General features: G+C 34.9%; 1 protein-coding gene across 2 annotated transcripts in view; it reads right to left on the bottom strand.

Annotated features, from left to right (window-relative positions):
* The window catches only part of GRID2 (glutamate ionotropic receptor delta type subunit 2), a 1,411,147-nt gene that overhangs the window by 850,760 nt on the left and 538,439 nt on the right, over window positions 1-21,948 (bottom strand). The window lies entirely within an intron of this gene.

Here is a 21,948-nt window from a genome sequence, read left to right as displayed (position 1 = left end):
ATTTACAGGACATTCCATCTAAAAACAGAAGATTACACTTTCTTCTCAAATGTGCACAGAACATTCTCCAGGATAGATCACATCTTGGGTCACAAATCAAACCTCAGTAAATTTAAGAAAATTGAAATCATATCAAGCATCTTTTCTGACCACAACGCTATGAGATTAGAAATGAATTACAGGGAAAAAAATGTAAAAAACATAAACACTTGGAGGCTAAACAATACGTTACTAAATAACCAAGAGATCACTGAAGAAATCAAAGAGGAAATCAAAAAATACCTAGAAACAAATGACAATGAAAACTGGACGATCCAAAACCTATGGGATGCAGCAAAAGCAGTTCTAAGAGGGAAGTTTATAGCTATATAAGCCTACGTAAAGAAACAAGAAAAATCTCTAGTAAACAATCTAACCTTACACCTAAAGGAACTAGAGAAAGAAGAACAAACAAAACCCAAAGTTAGCAGAAGGAAAGAAATCATAAAGATCAGAGCAGAAATAAATGAAATAGAAACAAAGAAAACAATAGCAAAGATCAATAAAACTAAAAGCTGGTTCTTTGAGAAGATAAACAAAATTGATAAGCCATTAGCCAGACTCATCAAGAAAAAGAGGGAGAGGACTCAAATCAATAAAATTAGAAATGAAATAGGAGAAGTTACAACAGACACCGCAGAAATACAAAGCATCCTAAGAGACTACTACAAGCAACTCTGCCAATAAAATGGACAACCTGGAAGAAATGGACAAATTCTTAGAAAGGTATAACCTTCCAAGACTGAACCAGGAAGAAACAGAAAATATGAACAGACCAATCACAAGTAATGAAATTGAAACTGTGATTAAAAATCTTCCAACAACAACAAAAAAAAAAAAAATCTTCCAACAAACACAAGTCCAGGACCAGATGGCTTCACAGGTGAATTCTATCAAACATTTAGAGAAGAGCTAACACCCATCCTTCTCAAAGTCTTCCAAAAAATTGCAGAGGAAGGAACACTCCCAAACTCATTCTATGAGGCCACCATCACCCTGATACCAAAACCAGACAAAGATACTACAAAGAAAGAAAATTACATACCAATATCACTGATGAATATAGATGCAAAAATCCTCAACAAAATACTAGCAAACAGAATCCAACAACACATTAAAAGGATCATACACCACGATCAAGTGGGATTTATCCCAGGGATGCAAGGATTCTTCAATATGTGCAAAACAATCAATGTCATACACCATATTAACAAATTGAAGAAGAAAAACCATATGATCATCTCAGTAGATGCAGAAAAAGCTTTTGACAAAATTCAACACCCATTTCTGATAAAAACTCTCCAGAAAGTGGGCATAGAGGGAACCTACCTCAACATAATAAAGGCCATATATGACAAACCCACAGTAAACATCATTCTCAATGGTGAAAAACTGGAAGCATTTCCTCTAAGATCAGGAATGAGACAAGGATGTCCACTCTCACCACTATTTTTCAACATAGTTTTGGAAGTCCTAGCCACGACAATCAGAGAAGAAAAAGAAATAAAAGGAATACAAATTGGAAAAGAAGAAGTAAAACTGTCACTGTTTGCAGATGACATGATATTATACATAGGGAATCCTAAAGATGCCACCAGAAAACTACTAGAGCTAATCAATGAATTTGGTAAAGTTGCAGGATACAAAATTAATGCACAGAAATCTCTTGCATTCCTATACACTAATGATGAAAAATCTGAAAGAGAAATTATGGAAACACTCCCATTTACCATTGCAACGAAAAGAATAAAATACCTAGGAATAAACTTACCTAGGGAGACAAAAGACTTATATGCAGAAAACTATAAGACACTGATGAAAGAAATTAAAGATGATACCAACAGGTGGAGAGATATACCATGTTCTTGGATTGGAAGAATCAATATTGTGAAAATGACTATACTGCCCAAAGCAATCTACAGATTCAATGCAATCCCTATCAAATTACCAATGACATTTTTTACGGAACTAGAACAAATCATCTTAAAATTTGTATGGAGACACAAAAGACCCCGAATAGCCAAAGCAATCTTGAGGGAAAAAAATGGAGCTGGAGGAATCAGACTCTCTGACTTCAGACTATACTACAAAGCTACAGTAATCAAGACAATATGGTACTGGCACAAAAACAGAAACATAGATCAATGGAACAAGATAGAAAGTCCAGAGATAAACCCATGCACCTATGGTCAACTAATCTATGACAAAGGAGGCAAAGATATACAATGGAGAAAAGACAGTCTCTTCAATAAGTGGTGCGGGGAAAAATGGACAGCTACATGTAAAAGAATGAAATTAGAACACTCCTTAACACCATACACAAAAATAAACTCAAAATGGATTCGAGACCTAAATGTAAGACCGGACACTATAAAACTCTTAGGGGAAAACAGAGGAAGAACACTCTTTGACATAAATCACAGCAAGATCTTTCTTGATCCACCTCCTAGAGTAATGTAAATAAAAACAAAAATAAACAAATGGGACCTAATGAAACTTCAAAGCTTTTGCACAGCAAAGGAAACCATAAACAAGACGAAAAGACAACCCTCAGAATGGGAGAAAATATTTGCAAATGAATCAACGGACAAAGGATTAATCTCCAAAATATATAAACAGCTCATTCAGCTCAATATTAAAGAAACAAACAACCCAATCCAAAAATGGGCAGAAGACCTAAATAGACATTTCTCCAAAGAAGAGATACAGATGGCCAAGAAGCACATGAAAAGATGCTCAACATCACTAATTATTAGAGAAATGCAAATCAAAACTACAATGAGGTATCACCTCACACCAGTTAGAATGGGCATCATCAGAAAATCTACAAACAACAAATGCTGGAGAGGGTGTGGAGAAAAGGGAACCCTCTTGCACTGTTGGTGGGAATGTAAATGGATACAGCCACAATGAAGAACAGTATGGAGGTTCCTTAAAAAACTAAAAATAGAATTACCATATGATCCAGCAATCCCACTACTGGGCATATACCCAGAGAAAACCATAATTCAAAAAGACACATGCACCCTAATGTTCATTGCAGCACTATTTACAATAGCCAGGACATGGAAGCAACCTAAATGCCCATCGACAGACGAATGGATAAAGAAGACGTGGTACATATATACAATGGAATATTACTCAGCCATAAAAAGGAACGAAATTGAGTCATTTGTTGAGACGTGGATGGATCTAGAGAATGTCATACAGAGTGAAGTAAGTCAGAAAGAGAAAAACAAATATCGTATATTAAAGCATGTGTGTGGAACCTAGAAAAATGGTACAGATGAGCCGGTTTGCAGGGCAGAAGTTGAGACACAGATGAAGAGAACAGACATATGGACACCAAGGGGGGAAAACTGCGGTGGGGTGGGGATGGTGGTGTGCTGAATTGGGTGATTGGGATTGACATGTATACACTGATGTGTATAAAATTGATGACTAATAAGAACCTGCAGTATAAAAAACCAAACAAACAAAACAACTAATATTAAACTTTCATTGGGTAATCTGTATGGAAATATGTTAATATAAATGTTTCAGACATTACATGAAATTTCTAAAAATCTTATATGTTCTGGTATAACGTTATAAGTCATAATTCTAGTTATTACTTTAAAATGTATATCAGAAATAACTAAATTTCCTTGTCAATTGCACTATTATGAACTTTCATCAAATCTTTAACCATGGTCATTTTTAAGTCTTTTGTCATTTACAGACAGTTCTGGGTGTACTCTGATGCTTTTGCAAATATGTTCCTATAAAAGGGTTTCATCTTCAAGGAATTCATGGAAAAGACTCTGACAAGTACAGGTTTCTGGTAACTGACTGTACTGCTGAACTGAATGAATAAGCATTTTGAGAACTCTAATGGAAAACTGATGAACTCATAAAAGTGCTAACAAAAGATCAAGATGAAAAAAAAATTAATTACATGGGACTGAGTGAACTGATGAGGATGATTATAATTTTTGTGACTTTCTGTTTGAATTAAAAAAAAAAAATCCCACAAGGAGTCAGAGGCAAAGAATATACAAATCAATTTTCACTGCAAAGTAAAGGAGCTGTTACAGTGGAGGATTACTGGACTGAATGTCAATATTATGACATAGTATGAGTGTGTTTCGTGTTTGGTAATTGCAATCATTGTTGCTTTTGTTGTGGTCATCCATTTACAATGCTTGGTGTCAGTCTATTTATCTCTTGTAAAAATAAAATACAGTGTGTGTGTGTGAAAAAAAAAAAAAAAAGAATAAGAGAAAGAAAAGTTCCACATGGGCCAGTATACTGTTACAACACCAAAAAACCATAATTTGGAGGTCATTCTATTTTAACTCTATTTAACTTTTGCAGATACAGAAATAGGCTCAGGGAAGTTCAGTGATTTGTCTAATGGCCAATAGTTAGAAAGTATCAGAGGCAGCACATGGCGCTCAGGATTTCTGTCAACTCAGGTCCCTTGTTAACTTGCCACTCCACTCCATTGAAAGGTTATATCCCAATAAATACAGAATAATGAGTTCTGAGGGAGTGAACAAGAAGGAGACGGTTGACTGTATTTATCCATCCAACCACGTATTTGTTTTATTTCCAGTCACTGAGCCTTCACTTCTGCTAGTCACTACTTTAAACTCAATGGCATTTAGAGATGAGTAATACAGGGACCAAACTCAGAAAAAGGTCTACTGGCACATAATATTTACACGGTAACTTTTTTTAATTTTTAATAAAAGTAGTTCAAAGTCCAAGGGGGGACACACATCCATATTTAAGTATCTGGTCTGATTCATTATTTTCAAGTATACTGATACTTTTAATTAATATGCCTTCTCAGGCAATAGAAGGAATACATTTTTCTCATATTTTCTTCCTTTGGAATTTATATTTCTTGCCTACTGTAAATGAAATACTATAGATACTGTTTTACCCTATGATTAATAGTTTATATCAGCCAGTAAATTTTTGTTCTCTTTAATAAATGAAATTACTTTTAAAGTGTCAATTCAACAACTTTACAAATCTGTAATAATCTATTGTTTTTACAGTAAAAGAACAGATCATTTGGCAAGTCCTTATCCTTGAATTTCTTGATCAAGTGAGGTTAGAACTTAAACATGGTAGCTGTTCCCAAAAATGGCCTTCTTATTGATTATTTTTAAAATTTTTTATGTCTTTCTTATTAATTTCTCCAGTTTCAGGGTCATGAACTGGCAATTTGACTCTATTAATGAATGTGATATATAATATTTGTGGCCTAACATTTCTAACCAGCACTGTGAATGAAGAATGAGCTGTCACATTTTTAGAGAAAATACATTTCTTATTACCACAACATAATCATATAGCTTGCACAATGAATTTCTAATATAATAAGGAAAACATATATTTAAGAACAATTTTTTAAAGAGAAGACTCTAACTTAAAACAACCTGATTTACCTTTTTGAACAAACTTGCCCAGTCTTTTTTTTTTTTTTTTTTTTTTGCCCCGTCTTTTAACAGAACAGTTTGTAACCAACATGAAACTGTTATGATTATGTTCTCTCAATCAAATATGATCAAAGTGAGCATGTGTGTGTGTGTGTAATGCTACTTTTGCATGTAAAACCTAATGTAAGAGGTATACTTTGAAAGGAAAAATAATGGGCATCTTCAGATACTTTATACAATATTCAAAAGACAGGACAAAACTGCTCTTGAAAATCTGAGTTCAATGGGCATTTTTATATTATATATATTAGAAACTGAAAATCATTATGTCTGCAAGTGTGACTTAAGAAGTGGGCTCTGTACTCTGCACCCTTGATAATTATGACTCTTATGATTCTGATGGAACAATCTCTTCTCAGATAGGCATATCTGTCCCAGATTCGGGCTGTAAAAATTACAGCTTACACTGAACCTACTGTAGAAAACTTTTACATCCTTCCTTTCTATGTTCTAGCTTACTGAAATAGAAAATAGGCTGTTTTCACCTAGTACATTTGCTAACGTAAAAATTTTTTGCTGTTCAGTCCCAGATGACAACCAGATGCCTAGTGAAAAAGATGGCACTTTTCCCTTTCTTTCCCAAAACACTTCACATTTCTTATTCAGATAATAGATTAAACAGTCATGTGGTTCACCCAGGACTTTTCTCTGTGCTTTGAGTCTGCTATTTGAGTCTGGAGATCATGTCTAATTTCCAACTTATTCTGTATCATGAGTGTCTAATACAGTTCCTGGAACATAATAGGTGCTCACACATTTTTAGAATTGAAAATGAATGTGCAATACTATTATTACTTCTGCTTCTTTATGATGGGGAACATGTTTGCTGAGATTCACATAAACATAAGTGGTAAAGTTTATCACTTACATGGTCAAAGTGACTTTCTTTAGAAGCTTTTTCTATACTTAAAAGTTTATTTCAATGAGATCAGCAATATAGTTTCCCCAAGGGAGTGATAAAGAATCTGTTCAAGCCATCTACTAACATGTTGGTTTGCCTGCCCTGCATTAATATGCAGTAAAGCAATCCAGGTTTGATTCTAAAGTGGTAACAAACAAAAGGCTAAGGTTGAGAAAAAATGAAAAAAAATCAGCATTTTTCAAAATACAATAAAATTGACACTTAAAATGTATGTATCAGCATATATGCAGATAATGCATACCATGGAATATAAATTTTCATTCTTTTCATTCCAAATGACCTAGTAAGTAAGAAGTGTTTACTCATTTGCATAACAAATAACTGATAAATGGACGACTTTATGGTTGACAGAAAAATATGTTATAAAAATGTTTGAAGCATAAAAATTCAAATGAAAATACTTCATCAAACCACCATCAAATAAAAATACTATATTTTAAAGTTAATTCTATTACATTAAATATACACATTCTATTTTTCTACATAATTTCCATGCACCTGGAATAGTACAAATATTTAAATGGTGTGTAAAATTAAACATTTGTCTACTAAAAGAGAGGTTTAGTTGTTTTTCCCCCTGGGAATATCACCACAAAGCACTGATAGTATCATATACTCATCCTCAATTATACTTCTAAGCAAATCAATGTTTAGCATGCATGATTGTCAGAAAAAATATGTTTATTTGAGCATCAGCCTTATTTGGCTAGCAAAATCCAGAAGACCATGAACTTCAAGAATAGCCAAATAATTTGATGAAAAATTATTTTCTTTTCTTTATTTTAAATTTATTTATCTACTTTTGGGTGTGCTGGGTCTTTGTTGCTGCACGCGGGCTTTCTCTAGTTGCGGCGAGCAGGGGCTACTCCTCGTTGTGGTGCGTGGGCTTCTCATTGCAGTGGCTTCTCTTGTTGTGGAGCATGTGCTCCAGGCACGTGGGCTTCAGTAGTAGTGGCTCATGGGCTCTAAAGTGCAGGCTCAGTAGTTGTGGTGCACGGGCTTAGCTGCTCCGCGGCACATGGGATCTTCCCGGACCAGGGCTCGAACCCATGTCCCCTGCATTGGCAGGTGGATTCCTAAACACTGTGCCACCAGGGAAGCCCGAAAAATTATTTTCTAACTAGATCCTCAATTTAGTAAGTTTCTCCCCCCCTGAAATCTTAACTCCTCATTCTACCCTAAGATGTTGGATCTCTAATACGTAAATTCAATATATGTTCTTGAGTCAATCATTTGAAAAAAAATGGCAGTTTTAAACTATAGATATTACCTAGATTGTTTGATACCAGAAAGTTGAGTTATATATAACATTAAAATATCTTTCCTATATTTTTCTAGAACGATATTTTTTATAAAAGAACACTTCATTACAAACTAAACCTCAATTAAGATATAAAAAGACAAAATAGTCTATGTATTTAAAAGTATTTATTTCCACTTTCCTATTTTTTACTTTTTTCAAATATATAAAGCAGTGACTAAAGTCGATGTAAGAATCTTAGATAAAAATAAATGTTAAGAAATGTAAATCTTTTTTATGACTAGTAAAAGGTAGAGATGTATTTAAGATCCTAAAAATGCCATAAATCCATAAATGAAAACACATTTTACAAATTGTCTTTTAAAATGAGAAAAAGTGCTTTGAAGAGAGTGTTCTTATAACCAACTCACTTCATTAGCACTGGAGTGATATACAGAAGCACAGTGTAGCTGCCAAGTTAACAAATTATTTCCCAGAGCTCTTCTCTTCACTGTGTCTCTCTGTCGCCATTGAAGACTGTTTTAGGAAAGCAGAGGCAGTGGGGATGTTACACCCTAGATAGAGCATATAATGGAGACTTGAAGTGCAAAGGCTGTAAATGCACACAGCATCTCTACAGAATCATACAACGTGAACGCCTCTCTCTCTGTCCTTTAGACAAAAGTGAAGTAAAACAAAATGAAAATAAAATTGGCAAGAACTTTCTATTTAACATTTATGAACATACAGAATTTTGTAGATAACATCAAAAAATGAGAGCGAGGCATTATTTCTTTCCACAATGCTAATTTTTAAAAAAAATTCCAGTATGTCTTTTACTTTGCTTCATTTTAAAATTGCATTTCAGTTCTTTAAAACTTGAGCATCAGAAACTGGGGTTCCCAAAGACTATAAGCTCCTCTTAAGACGGATTAGCTATACTATGCTTGAAACTCATCAATCAATACTTACACTATACTCATTCAGTAGCATTTTGTACAATGCATTAGGATTAACTCACATAAAAAAGTTTTATCAGCAACTTTGATATGGTCAAACAACCACCAAATTAATGTGAATTATCTATGATTCCAATTCCAAAATCTACTTATATCTTATACAATCTCCACAACACAGGTATACAATGCATGTGATATATAACTTACAGATGATTATCTTATTATCAGATATGCAAAATTAGTAGAGAAAGCTTACGAAACCACAAAAAACATAGGTGATTATTAGTAGTAAAATGTAGAATAAAATGCATTCAAAAGTATCACTATATCAATTAAAAATAATTGTCTTTGATAAAATTCTGATTATAGTTAAAATTGAAGTGGAAATAACTCAATTCTTTTCATATAACTCCTTCTATAAAGAGTTACCCTGGATGGCTCATCATACACTGTATAAGCTGCATCATATTCCTTAGAACCCTAGGTTCCATAGATGCTATCACATTCATTCATTCACTCATTGATTTGTTTATTCATTCAACCATGTATAAAAGGGTCTATGCACTAGTCTTCATGAGAAGCATTGGGAGACAGATGGACAGAAATAGTGTGTGCATCAAATGGGAAGTACTGATCAATGGGAGAATGTGGTATTTAGTCAGACAGAAAGGAATAAGGATAATAAGTTAGAAAATGTGAAAATGTCTAGGTTAGCCAGACCTTGAGGACAGAGTCAGATCTTAGGGGGAAAAAGAGAGATAAAATAACACAGGGAATGCTTTGGAAAGGTTTATTCAATATTTTCCCTTCCTTCAAAAGTAAGAGCAGACAAAAACACAGAAGAAATCTAAGGACGTAGAGTTTAAGATCTTAGCCCAAACTGCACTGCCTATACCCTACTCACAGTGGCCTTAGCCCCAGAAACCCCACCTTACGATGGCACTGTAATAGGAAAACCATCATGCAATTTGAGGCAGAGTCCGTCAGAATCTAGTTGATTCCAACCAGAGAGAAGATGTTTTGAAGAGTTTGAGAGGGGTTTGCGCCACTGAAAATGAATGGCATGATGAAGAGGAAGAACGTGACTTCTACGTATATGTGTTAGAGACTGAACTCTCAAGAGAACCCTGACCTGCTGCTTCCTCTACCATCTTCTGTCAATCCAGAATAAGTAAAAACTAAACAAAACACTCAGACATGCAAAGCTCTGTTGTCTTGCTTGTGCTACTCATCAGGCATATAGCCTTTTCATATAGTGAAAAGAAACTCCAGAAATTAGGTACCTTGAGTTGGAAAAAGGAGGAAACTTGCTCTCAGAGTCTCCTCTTTAAGGATTCAGAGCCATCCCAACATTGTGCAGCTGGGCTTTCTCTCTTCACCGCCACTCAGGAGATATTAGACCTCCAGGATGGGAAATAGCACTAGGAACCAGCAACAGTGAGAACAATAAGGGGAAAAAAATGCTATCATAACAGTACCAAAGGTTTATATTGCTCTTTACAATGATCACATATGTGCTTATTTACTTTAAATAGAGCAAAGGAGTGAAGACATGGGACAGTTGTAAAATGGACGCAGTAATCCATGGATTAGTGACTCCTAAGTATTTTTAACCTCCACATAATAGTGGGTAAGAGGGGCTTCCCTGGTGGCGTAGTAGTTAAGAATCCGTCTGCTAATGCAGGGGACACGGGTTCCAGCCCTGGTCCGGGAAGATCTCACATGCCGCGGAGCAACTAAGCCCAGTGTGCCACAACTACTGAGCCTGGGCTCTAGAGCCCGCGAGCCACAACTACTGAGCCCACATGCCACAACTACTGAAGCCCACGCACGTAGAGACCATGCTCTGCAACAAGAGTAGTCACCGCAATGAGAAGCCCCTGCACCGCAACAAAGAGTAGCCCCTGCTCGCTGCAACTAGAGAAAGCCCGTGCGCAGCAACGAAGACCCAATGCAGCCAAAAATAAAACAAATAAAATAAGTAAATTAAAAAAAAATTACATTGCTCATATTTAAAAAAAAAATAATGGGTGAGATATTTCAAATTTAAAGGTTCTCTAATCAAATGTAGATCTCTTTCTCAGTAATCATTGGACACAGGTGTATTAGCTTGGTGAAGGCTCTCAGAAGCCTCACCTGAAACTAAATGGCTTATTTTTATTTAACAAAGCATTTTTCTAACTTAAGACTCCTCATACAGCTTTGGGCATTTGAAATAAGAAAATGTGAGAGCCACTAACTATCCAGTATTGCCTCATTTCTAAGAGAGTTGTTACTAACGTCTCTTTAATAAAAAATATTTTACCAGAATAATTTACAATGATATATTGTTTAATTTTTTTTTTTTTTTTTTGCCGTCTAAGACCCATATACTATGCTTTCTGTGCAAAACAAATTCTCTTAAATTTTGAATAAAATATTTTTTATTCACCGTATGCATAAACCACACCTGGCTAAATGGTATTCTTGTCTGTGTTGCTTGATATTTAGCACTATAATCAAATCATATTGCAGTGTTCACGGTTTCTGATGAGCCCTAAATGAGGCTCCATCAATCTGGCAGACTATTTCAAGAGCAGAACTAAAGATGAAAAATCTCACCTTGCTTCTAAAATAAAACTCTGTCCTACCAAATATGTCCTAAAGATGCAGATGTAGAGAATGGACTTGAGGACACGGGGAGGGGGAAGGGTAAGCTGGGACGAAGTGAGAGAACGGCATTGACATATATACACTACCAAATGCAAAATAGGTAGCTAGTGGGAAGCAGCCGCATAGCACAGGGAGATCAGCTCTGTGCTTTGTGATCACCTAGAGGGGTGGGATAGGGAGGGTGGGAGGGAGACGCAAAAGGGAGGGGATATGGGGATATATGTATACATATAGCTGATTCACTTCGTTATGCAGCAGAAACTAACACAACATTGTAAAGCAATTATACTCCAATAAAGATGTTGAAAAAAAAAAAGAATAGTTGAATCTGGGCACTTCTTAAGAGCCATCACCTGCCTCTGCAGGCACTAATCCTTAGTAAATAATATGTCTCCTAAGAATATTAGCAGCACAGGATGAAAACTGAAAATATAATAGACATATGGACTTTTTAAGAGACCAGTATATAAATAATACTAATGCCTGTTTTCAAGAAATGTATATGAATCTAATTCCTTGCACACTATCTAGCCATGTTATTTAAACCACCTCTCCAATTTTATCTTTGAAACAATATCTTGTAAGTACTTTAAAAAGGTGATTGCTTATGATCCCACACGTTTTAGCACATCACATCAAAACTTTTATTTCAGAAAACATTTCAACGACATGTGAATTCTGTCATTCCATCTCATTATTTGAGAGGCAGGGTTGTTCCCAGCACTCTTTTCCTATTTAAAAACAAAACACCACCTAGAAAATAATGTTATTTGCGTAATAACTACAACAATAGTTTTAACAGGCATTTCAGACTGTCTAATTAAGCACTGCAACCTTTTATTTTTATAATCGAGATCTAGTCCTATTATCTATTTACAGAGATAGAATTAGAAATATAGTAAAGGCTCCAGTTCAACTGGAAACATAGGAGGCTTCTAAACTTACCTAATTTCACAGACACACCAATTCTACAGCTAAGTAGGGAACAATTCCCTCTGAAAGAAATCCAGAAACTTAGCTGAGTGATAACTTGCATATCTGGCTAGCGAGAAAAAACCCCACATCAAAAGGGGCAGGCGAGGCTGAGACACAGTCTCACCATAAACCCCACCTAGGGCACAACATACAATCAAGAGGGCACTCACAACTACCAGCTTCTCCCCAAGGAGTGAAGGGTTTGGACCCAACATCTAGTACTCCAACTTTTAAGTCTTCCACCTGAGAGACAAGACCCCAAACACCTAGCTCTCAAAGCCAACAGGGCTTGCATCCAGGAGACCCACAATACTATAGTAAATATATAAAAACAAAAACAAAAACAAACAAACAAAACCCAGCTCTTAACAGCTCAAGGCTATCCTCCCAGGTCTCAGATGAACAGGCAGCAGATTGAAATACCCAGTGCTTTCCTGAAAGAGGCCTACTTGCATCTCTTAAAAGCTGCAGCCTGAAGATCAGGCTTCTAATTTAACACACTTCTAGAGGTTTACTGCAGTCCTCTCCAGAGACCATGGAGGTTGGCAGGTGTCATTTTTGTACTCTCCTCCTGCCGTACTCCAGGTCATTGGTATCTCCCTGGAAAGAGCTTGGGCACACAACTGGTGCTCTGGCTTTTGTGGTTGTTATGCAGGGGACATACCCCACCCCCCGCCCCCAAGAGGCCTATTTGTATATCTTTTTTTTAATTGATGAATAGGTCTGTTTATTAAAGTATAATTTATATATGGTGAATGCATAGGTCTTTTTAAAAAAACTTTTATTAGGGTATAGTTGATTTACACTGTTGTTAGTTTCTGCTGTACAGCAAAGTGAATTGGTTATACATATACATATATCCACTCTTTTTTTAGGTTCTTTTCCCATATAGGTCATTACAGAGTATTGAGTAGAGTCCCCTCTGCTATACAGCAGGTTCTTATTAGTTTCTATTTTATACATAGTAGTGTGTATGTCAATCCCAATTTCCCAATTTATCCCTTCCCACCCCCTTACTCCCTGGTAACCATAAGTTTGTTTTCTACACCTGTAACTCTATTTCTGTTGTGTAAATAAGTTCATTTGTACCATTTTTTTAGATTCCACATATAAATGATATTATATGATATTTGTCTTTCTCTGTCTTACTTCACGCAGTCTGACAGTCTCTAGGTCCACCCATGTCACTGCAAATGGCATTACTTTGTTCTTTTTTATGGCTGAGTAATATTCCATTGTATATATGTACCATATCTTCTTTATCCATTCCTCTCTTGGTGGACATTTAGGTTGCTTCCATGTCTTGGCTATTGTAAATAGTGCTGCAATGAACATTGGGGTACATGTATCGTTTTGAATTATGGTTTTCTCTGTATATATGCCCAGGAATACGATTGCTGGGTCATATGGTAGCTCTATTTTTAGTTTTTTAAGCAACCTCCATACTGGTCTCCATAGTGGCTGCCCCGATTTACATTCCCACCAACATTGTAGTAGAGTTCCCTTTTCTCCACACCCTCTCCAGCATTTATTGTTTATAGACTTTTTGATGATGGCCAGTCTGACTGGTGTGAGGTGATACCTCAGTGTAGGTTTGATTTGCATTTCTCTAATCATTAGTGATGCTGAGCATCTTTTCATGTGCTTTCTGACCATCTGTATGTCTTAAAAGATGGTGCCTGAGGGTCAGGTTTCTTTAACACACATCTAAGGGCTGACTACAGTCCTCTCCAAAGACCAGGGAGGCAGGCAGGTATCATCGTCTTGTCTTCCTCTATTACCTAAAGGAAACAAAGTTACTATCTGGAAAAAATACCTACACCCCCATGTTCATTGCAGCATTATTTACAATAGCCCAGACATGGAAATGACCTTAGTATTCATTGACAGATAAATGAATGAAGAAAAGGTGGAATATTACTCTGTCATTAAAAAAATAAGGAAATCTTGCCCTTTGAGACAACATGGACTTTGAGGTCATTATGCTAAGTGAAATAAGTCAGACAGAGAAAGGCAAATATTGCATTATCTCACTTACATGTAGAATTTAAAGAAATTACACTTACAGATAGAACAGATTTGTAATTGCCAGAGGTAGGGGGTGGGTGAAATGGGTGAAAGTGGCCAAAAGGTACAAACCTCCACTTATAAGATAAATAAGTTCTGGGGATGTAATGTACAGCATGGTGACTATAGTTAAAAATACCAGAATCCTCATGAGGAGAAAAAAAAAAAAAAGTAAAAAAGTTTAACTATGTATGGGGATGAATGTTAACTAGACTCATTATGGTGATCATTTTGCAATATATACGGATATCAAATCAATATGTTGTGTACCTGAAACTAATACAATGTTATATGTCAATTATGCTTCAATAAAAACTATTAAAATAATTTTGAAAACCAATAATGTGTGGTATATTTTAAAGTTGCTATGAGAGTAGATCTTAAACATTCTAATCACAAGAAAAAAATTATAACTATGTGAGGTGATGGACATTGACTGAACTCATTGTGTTAATCATTTTGCAATATATACATATATCAAATCATAATGTTGTACATCTACAACCAATACAATGTTACATGCCAATTATATCTCAATGAAACAAGTGGGGAAAGGAATCAGAAATACAGAATTTCACACTTCGACCTACGTTGTAAAGCAAATCAACTATGGGTTCAGAAAAAAAAAAGCAGACTAAAATTTTGCTCAGTTTTATATATTGCACTAGTTTTTCCTATCTTGTGGGTACTTTCAGAGCCCTCCAGTAGCTCAGTGTATAATTTGATTGACATATACATAGCTTCTTGACTTGAAAGTGAAAACTAAAAGGAATACAGGCATTATCAAGAGGAGACAACTATATCATGAAAGGAAAGGACTCAGGAAAATAATCATTTGCTGATTGTTTAGTAGCACACAGGGAGAGAACTCTAAGGATTATTTAATCATAACGGTGACTGAGTGTGAGTGAGTGAGTTTTCACTCTTGACAAAAAAGAAAGGAAGGAAGGGAATAAAGTGGGAAGCAGATCTCCATGGCTAAACAGTACTAAACAGACATATTAACATCCTGAAATATATTTGTATTATTTGTTAACCTTAGAAATGAATTTTAAATATATTGAAATGGAAAAGCATTTTCCATGAGATATAGTTAAATGACAAAATTTCAAAATTCAGTTGCCTTAAGTGCAGCAGTAGATAAAATTAGATAATTATAATTGCTCATTATTCATCCTTCGTGATAATAAAAGTGGAAATTAAGCTTTAGTGTTTGAAATCTAAACCAGTCAGGAGGTTAGAGGAAGTTACTCTTTGAGAAAAATATTATGATCTAGAATGTTTATGGTTTAAATTGTCTCTTGAAGATACTTAAAATGAAACAGATTAAACATTTGCATCAACTTTATAGGAACCCAAACCTACGCCTCTCAAAGAGCAGTAATAGGTAACCAAGTACAAAAGGTTCTTAATGCTACTGTAACCAAGCAAAACCTTATGGGGCTTTCCTGGGACAGACACCCCCCCCCCAATATGTCCTCTGCCTGCTTCTTGTTCGTAGAAAAACTTTAATCTCCTAGGCCTTCCCCGAGTTCCAAAGAATAAATTTAATCAGAGAAATGATAAAATACAGAAGCAAAGGAAAACAGTCAAGCAGACAAAATAATAGTTTAGCCATTAAACAAAATCAAGGACATTTAGTTCTTCCTCAAGGGCTATGGATAATATTTTGAGCCATATCCTTTGAACCATTTTGAAGATACTGAAACTCCCGCCAGGTGGAAGAAGTCAACTGTATGTTGACCACAAGCATGACAACCCCAGACTGGTTGGAGCCAGAAGGACTAACTGATCAGAGATTTATGGCTCAGATAATGTTCCCATCACAAGCGAGACAAGACATCTACTTGGAACCACGTGATGGAGGCAGTCATCTCTGAAAATAGATGTTTACCCCCTCCTCAGCATGTAGCCCTTTCTTCTTTGCCCTGTATAATCTCCAAGCAAAACCTGGGAAGTGAGGAATTTATTCTTTGGGACATGAGTCCACCTTCTCCCCAAGACTGCCAACTTCCTCAATACAACTATCTATCCTTTTACCCAACACGTGTCTCTCAGTATTGGATTCTTTTTCTTTTTTTTTCAATTCAAATCTTTGTTCTTTTATTTATTTTTAAAAATTGGAGTATAGTTGCTTTACAATATTGTGTTAGTTTATAAGTGGATAGACCAGGATGAAAACAAAATGTTTTTGGTGGAACATCTGTGATAGTGTTACCGAACTCAGGTTAGGCTGCTCATTGCTCAAGAATCCAATACTGAGCCAGTAATCTTGAGTTGCTTTGGGAAGGTAGCAGTATCACATAATGGGGATAATCACAGCTTGGGAATTTGGCCTGACTTGAGATCCTGATTCCTTGATGACAGTCTGGAATTATGAGTTCTCTAAGCAATTTCTGGACCAGTAAACTGAACATAAAATGTTTAAAAATCAGCCCTTGGATTTTCTTACATGTAAAACTGTTTTAAAAACATTTTTATTAAATATAAAGGATATATAATTTTATTTTATTATTATATTTAAGCTAAGTTACCTACAGTATTCCTATTGGATTTCTTAGTTCATTGTATTGTGAGATACAAAAGCAATGAAGTTGCTTTACTTTAAAGTTGCTTTACAGTTGCATGCTTTACTCTCTGTAAGAAGGTATTTCAGTACAGACCCACATAGAACAGGTTGACACTGAGAAACAGGGCACAAAGTTTACTTAATTGTTCTTTCAGATTGAATCTGTACATCCAGATATAACAAAAGCTTTTTTTTTTTTCTTTTTATGATTGAGGTTTTAAAATTAACAATTAAGTAAGTGGTTGATTTGACAATGATTAAAGTTCTCTTTGTGCCAAATACAGAGTTAGACCTGGGGAATATCATTATAAATAAGACTGACATTGTTCCTTATCCTTAAAAGCTAGCATATGATAGGTTTCTGGAGGGAGATAACACTTCCAGCACAGAGAAGATTTGAAAATCTCTGGGCTCAACTGTATGGGTGCACACCACTACTAGTCTACCTGTCTGTACACTGAAAAGGTTGCTTAGCACCTTGAAGACCAAGTGGGTATAGAGCTGTGAGTATGCAGGTAGAGAAATTCGGTCAAGCCATAAGGTAAATATAAGGACACAGTTAGCTTTAAGAAAATGATCCAGTTTAGCTTCCAAAGCCTTATGAGTAGGGAAAGTATTCCAGGATCTCCATAGAGAGAATGTGGTAGTATGTGCCAGCAACTGTGGATTAATCTGTTTATGCACTGAAAAGGACAGGAAGAAACAGCCAGGCTTTCCATTACCATCAAGACTCCAAGGATCTCCACTGAGTGTAGTTGCATTTCCCCTCCTTACAGTGATGCAGTTAATTTTAATATACAAATTTAACTGTTATATTTGAAATTTGCCCCACTATTTTTCATGGCAGAAAACAAAACGGAGAACAAGCTGAACTTTGCCCTTTCACTTAGTCTGTAGAATGCTATGGACCTAATAAAATCAATAATAATTATTAGGGCTAAGATTTATTGTGGGCTTATACTGCACCAGGTGTGGTGCTATTTTCTGCATTGTTTTCCTTTAATTCTCAGTATTATGAAGAAGTACTGCTATGGATGTCATTTTATTTGTGTCAAGTAACCACAAAATGGGTCATGTCAGTAGTCATTCTGTCTTCTCTGACTGAGAAAGTCAAGATATCAAACCCTTATATTCTCTACTTAAATATATATGAGTATATATATACATATATATACCTAGAAAGACAATATCTTTGACAATTTTGAAATTTAAATGATCATATTTTATATCCTTCCTTTCAGTCTTTGTCCCTACACATTTATATTAAACAAAACTGCAAATGCAATGTACATACAGACAGTTCTGTATCCTTTTAATAATTTGATGTCAAAATAAGATAAAGCCCTAGAAAGCCAGAGAATCATTATACTAATTTTAAGGGTAATTAATTTAATATAATGCCATTTCCCCCAGAGCTTGGTGAGCAGCAAAGCACCAAATAACATTAAGTACACCAACAGAATTTGGATAGCCACACGAGCTTATAATAATGGGATTTTGCCTGAAGTGAGTTCATCCTCATTTGATGAACTCAAAGGATATGTTATCTCCTTCTGCTTTATTTATATGCGTGTCATCTCTCTAACTAGATTATAAAGTTGAGCTTAAGGAGTGTTTCTTACATCACTCCATCATACACAAATTAAGAATTCAATAAATATCTGCTAAAAATGAATACATGAATATTAAAAGTAGAAAAACAAGTGCAATTCCATATAAGAGGTTTATTAATGTGCAGACAAAATAAATGTGCCTGTTTTGCTTTAAAAAAAAACCACTAGGAAATATTAAACAAACAACCCATCTTACACAAGTAAAAACATCCTAGAACTCATCTTAATAATAGGGAATGTTAAAGTTCAAACCAGTGTCCAGGTATTCTCTCTTTTCCCCTACCCCCCCTAGTCAGAGTATGAACAACGGACACCAATATTATTTAAACAAACAATGAAACTAAACTTACTGAAATAAATAAAATGTACTGCAGAGCTATATTTAAATGATTCCAAAATATTTGCTTTTTTGGATTCTTGCAACCTACCATCACAGTCCTTTGGAGGACGTGTGTGATGCAGATATTTGAAAGATGACTGAGTAAAACGACCTCTTAATACCAAACTAATAAACATTTTTAATGGAAAAATTAACATCTTGTAGAAAGGGTAGGAAGAAAATTTTTCTGTGTTTGAGTGACAACCCAGTTAAAATCAACTTGTGCAACCAGGTATCTAACTGCTTCTTAAAAAACTCTTCCCTGTGGAAGAATTTAACCCAGTTACGTCAGTCAAGACTGCCATGTTGTCTCTATATTTCTCCTCCAATTTCTAAATGTTAAGTCTTTATTTTGAATAATACAAATAAAGTATTTGTACCCAAACTATTGAACTTTTTAGAAATATCTGGGGAGCACGAAGCACCAGATGGTTTTGTTTTCTGTTCTCCAAGTCTATGAAATTCATCTGAAAAGAAGTGACTATATTGAGCAAAGGATTAAAAGCTTAAGGAGAGCGAAATATAAAAAGCTTTTCCAATCTTTAAATCTTAAGTCATTCTCCAAATTATGAGGTAGCTAAGGATGTCTGACCCTTCTCCCTGAAGGAGTGGCATAAATCTATCAACATGAACTTAGAGCCACTTTGCAGGTCTAAATAAGTTTTCAGAGTGATAGGACACACTAATGGACTTCTTAGGGAAATTCTGATAAGGACGGGAGGTATCTGACAGTAAAAGAATAATTTGGGCTGATGCTGAACTGGATAACTTATTAATCCTCTTCACCTTGTTCTGCATAAGAATGTGTGTGTGAAGTAAGACAAGATTTTGAAGTTTTTTTTTTTTTTTGATAAATGATGCTTTGCTCATCCTCATTATTCAACTGGTGTACATCTTTCACCCACTCAGCACAGTTGCAAAGTTACTTCAATGCTACATTTATTCTCAACATACAGTAAAGGAGATAGAAAATTTTCCACATTCAATAAAGGAGACAGAAAATACTGAGAGTTTCTGTTTCTAGAGAAAACAGAAGGATGAATATTTTTGCTCTTGGCTACTCTTATTCCTTTCAAATAGAAAAGCATCACCTGGGAGCAGAATGAACCTTTGAAAACTGCATATGCAACTCCCTACCTTAGATAGAGTATACTAACCTTGGACTGTGTAACAAGGAATAAGAAGACAAAATTGTTTCTAATTTCCTCCTCATTTAAGCGCTCTCTCTCTCTCTCTCTCTCTCTCTCTATATATATATATATATATACACATATATATATATAAGACTCTATACTTAGATTGAGTTGCTGGAGTTTAGCATGGATGTCTTTTAATGGAGAATTTTTTAAAAAATTGTTTTGCTTTGTTTCTTATAAATGAGCATACTCAAGATATTTCAAATACCAAAAAAAAATCATTCTTGATGGATGTTGAAATAAGATGTTCTCTTTTACCTGGAAAAATGCAATAAGAATAGCACTGAATAAAGTTCACAAACATGTTTTCAATGGATTAATTCAACAATGCCCACTTTTGCCTCCGTATTTAATAACTTATTATCAATATTTCTCAAAGCACTCCACCAACACTGGAATTAGCTTGCTATAGAGTCCCCATCCTGCTTGAAAAAATAAAACTTAATGAATCAGAATCTCAGGTGATAAATACACTGGAATATGCATTTTACCAGATTTTCCTAGTAGATATAGTGTGCCTTGATATGGCTGATCTGTAAACAATAACCAAGAAAAAAATTGGTTTTGATAGATTGTAAAATGTCCAAAACAGAGAATCCATATCTTGCCAAAAAGCATAATTTTAACACGCGGTGATAAGCATTAAACATTTCAAAGGGATCCCTTTGCAAGTTGACAGGGTTAAATGACTTTCAAGCAACAAGCCAAACATATTAGAATTTCCATTTTATAGTGTTAGATGCATAGGAGGATGAATGAAAGTTAAAGTTCTACAGGGTATATTGGTAAGAGAACACTGCACATATGCAAACGCAATTTCAGTGTACCAAACGGTCCCTTGCCCCAGTAAAGGTACTCTCTACTATTTCAAATGCCTTTAAGGCAAGAACTCTCTGTAACAGGATTGGACGGTTAGAAGGTGATCTTTTTTTTTGTATCCATCATAACATGCCACAACACATGTAAGTCCTCAGTAAATTCTTAATGATTACTGTCAGGAAGTGTCATTTTCATTTATTCTACATAGGTATGTTCTTTGTTTTTTACATTATTTAAATATCTATCCTGAAATTATTTGATTTGAGGTAATTCACTGAACTTCTCTAGATTTCAATTTCCTCATCTATAAAGTAAATATGTTGTACTCAAAACGTGTTTGTCAAAATTCAGCCCACCTACATATATTGTGACATGTATGTATGCCACCTATATTATTATGACCATTTTTTCAAAATAATATTTCAAAGTGCTAGCTATATATTTCTAAAATTCAATAAAATTAACACATATTTATTAAACTTTTTCAAATCCTCACTTTTGCACTACCAAATATGTTATACTCAATCTTTGTTTTACAAGCTTGCTTGTGAAAAAATGCTTTTTGAATGAATGTTTGATTTTATGAATTATCCTTTTCTTAGTACACCTAGTTTCTTGGCATATACAAAATTTTACCTTAATTTTGAACAACATTTTACAACTCATAAAGTCCAATTATTTTACAATTAAAAAATGCTGTCAATTTTATGGATATACATTTGAATTTTGCCTAAATCCAAATGTTTTAAAAATTATTTCCATGTTTATAAACATCAATTTTAAAAAAGCCTCAATTATATACCAGAAAGCTTTTGAAAAAAGGTTTGAAATATATAAATCAGTGTTTAGAAAAAAAATGTTTAAAGAGGTATGAAATTTTCTGAGTAACACTGTAACTCAATTGACAGCAACTCTAATTAGATTTTTCTACATCTACAAGTCAGCATCTAAAGCAAAGTCCCCCAAATCCTCATGATGTGCAGGAGATCGGTCTAGAACCTTTTCATATGGGAAAAAAGAGACATA

The sequence above is a fragment of the Eschrichtius robustus genome, chromosome 4 (genome assembly GCF_028021215.1).
Source record: "Eschrichtius robustus isolate mEscRob2 chromosome 4, mEscRob2.pri, whole genome shotgun sequence".
Lineage (NCBI taxonomy): Eukaryota > Metazoa > Chordata > Mammalia > Artiodactyla > Eschrichtiidae > Eschrichtius > Eschrichtius robustus.
This window is presented reverse-complemented; position numbering and strand designations above follow the sequence as displayed.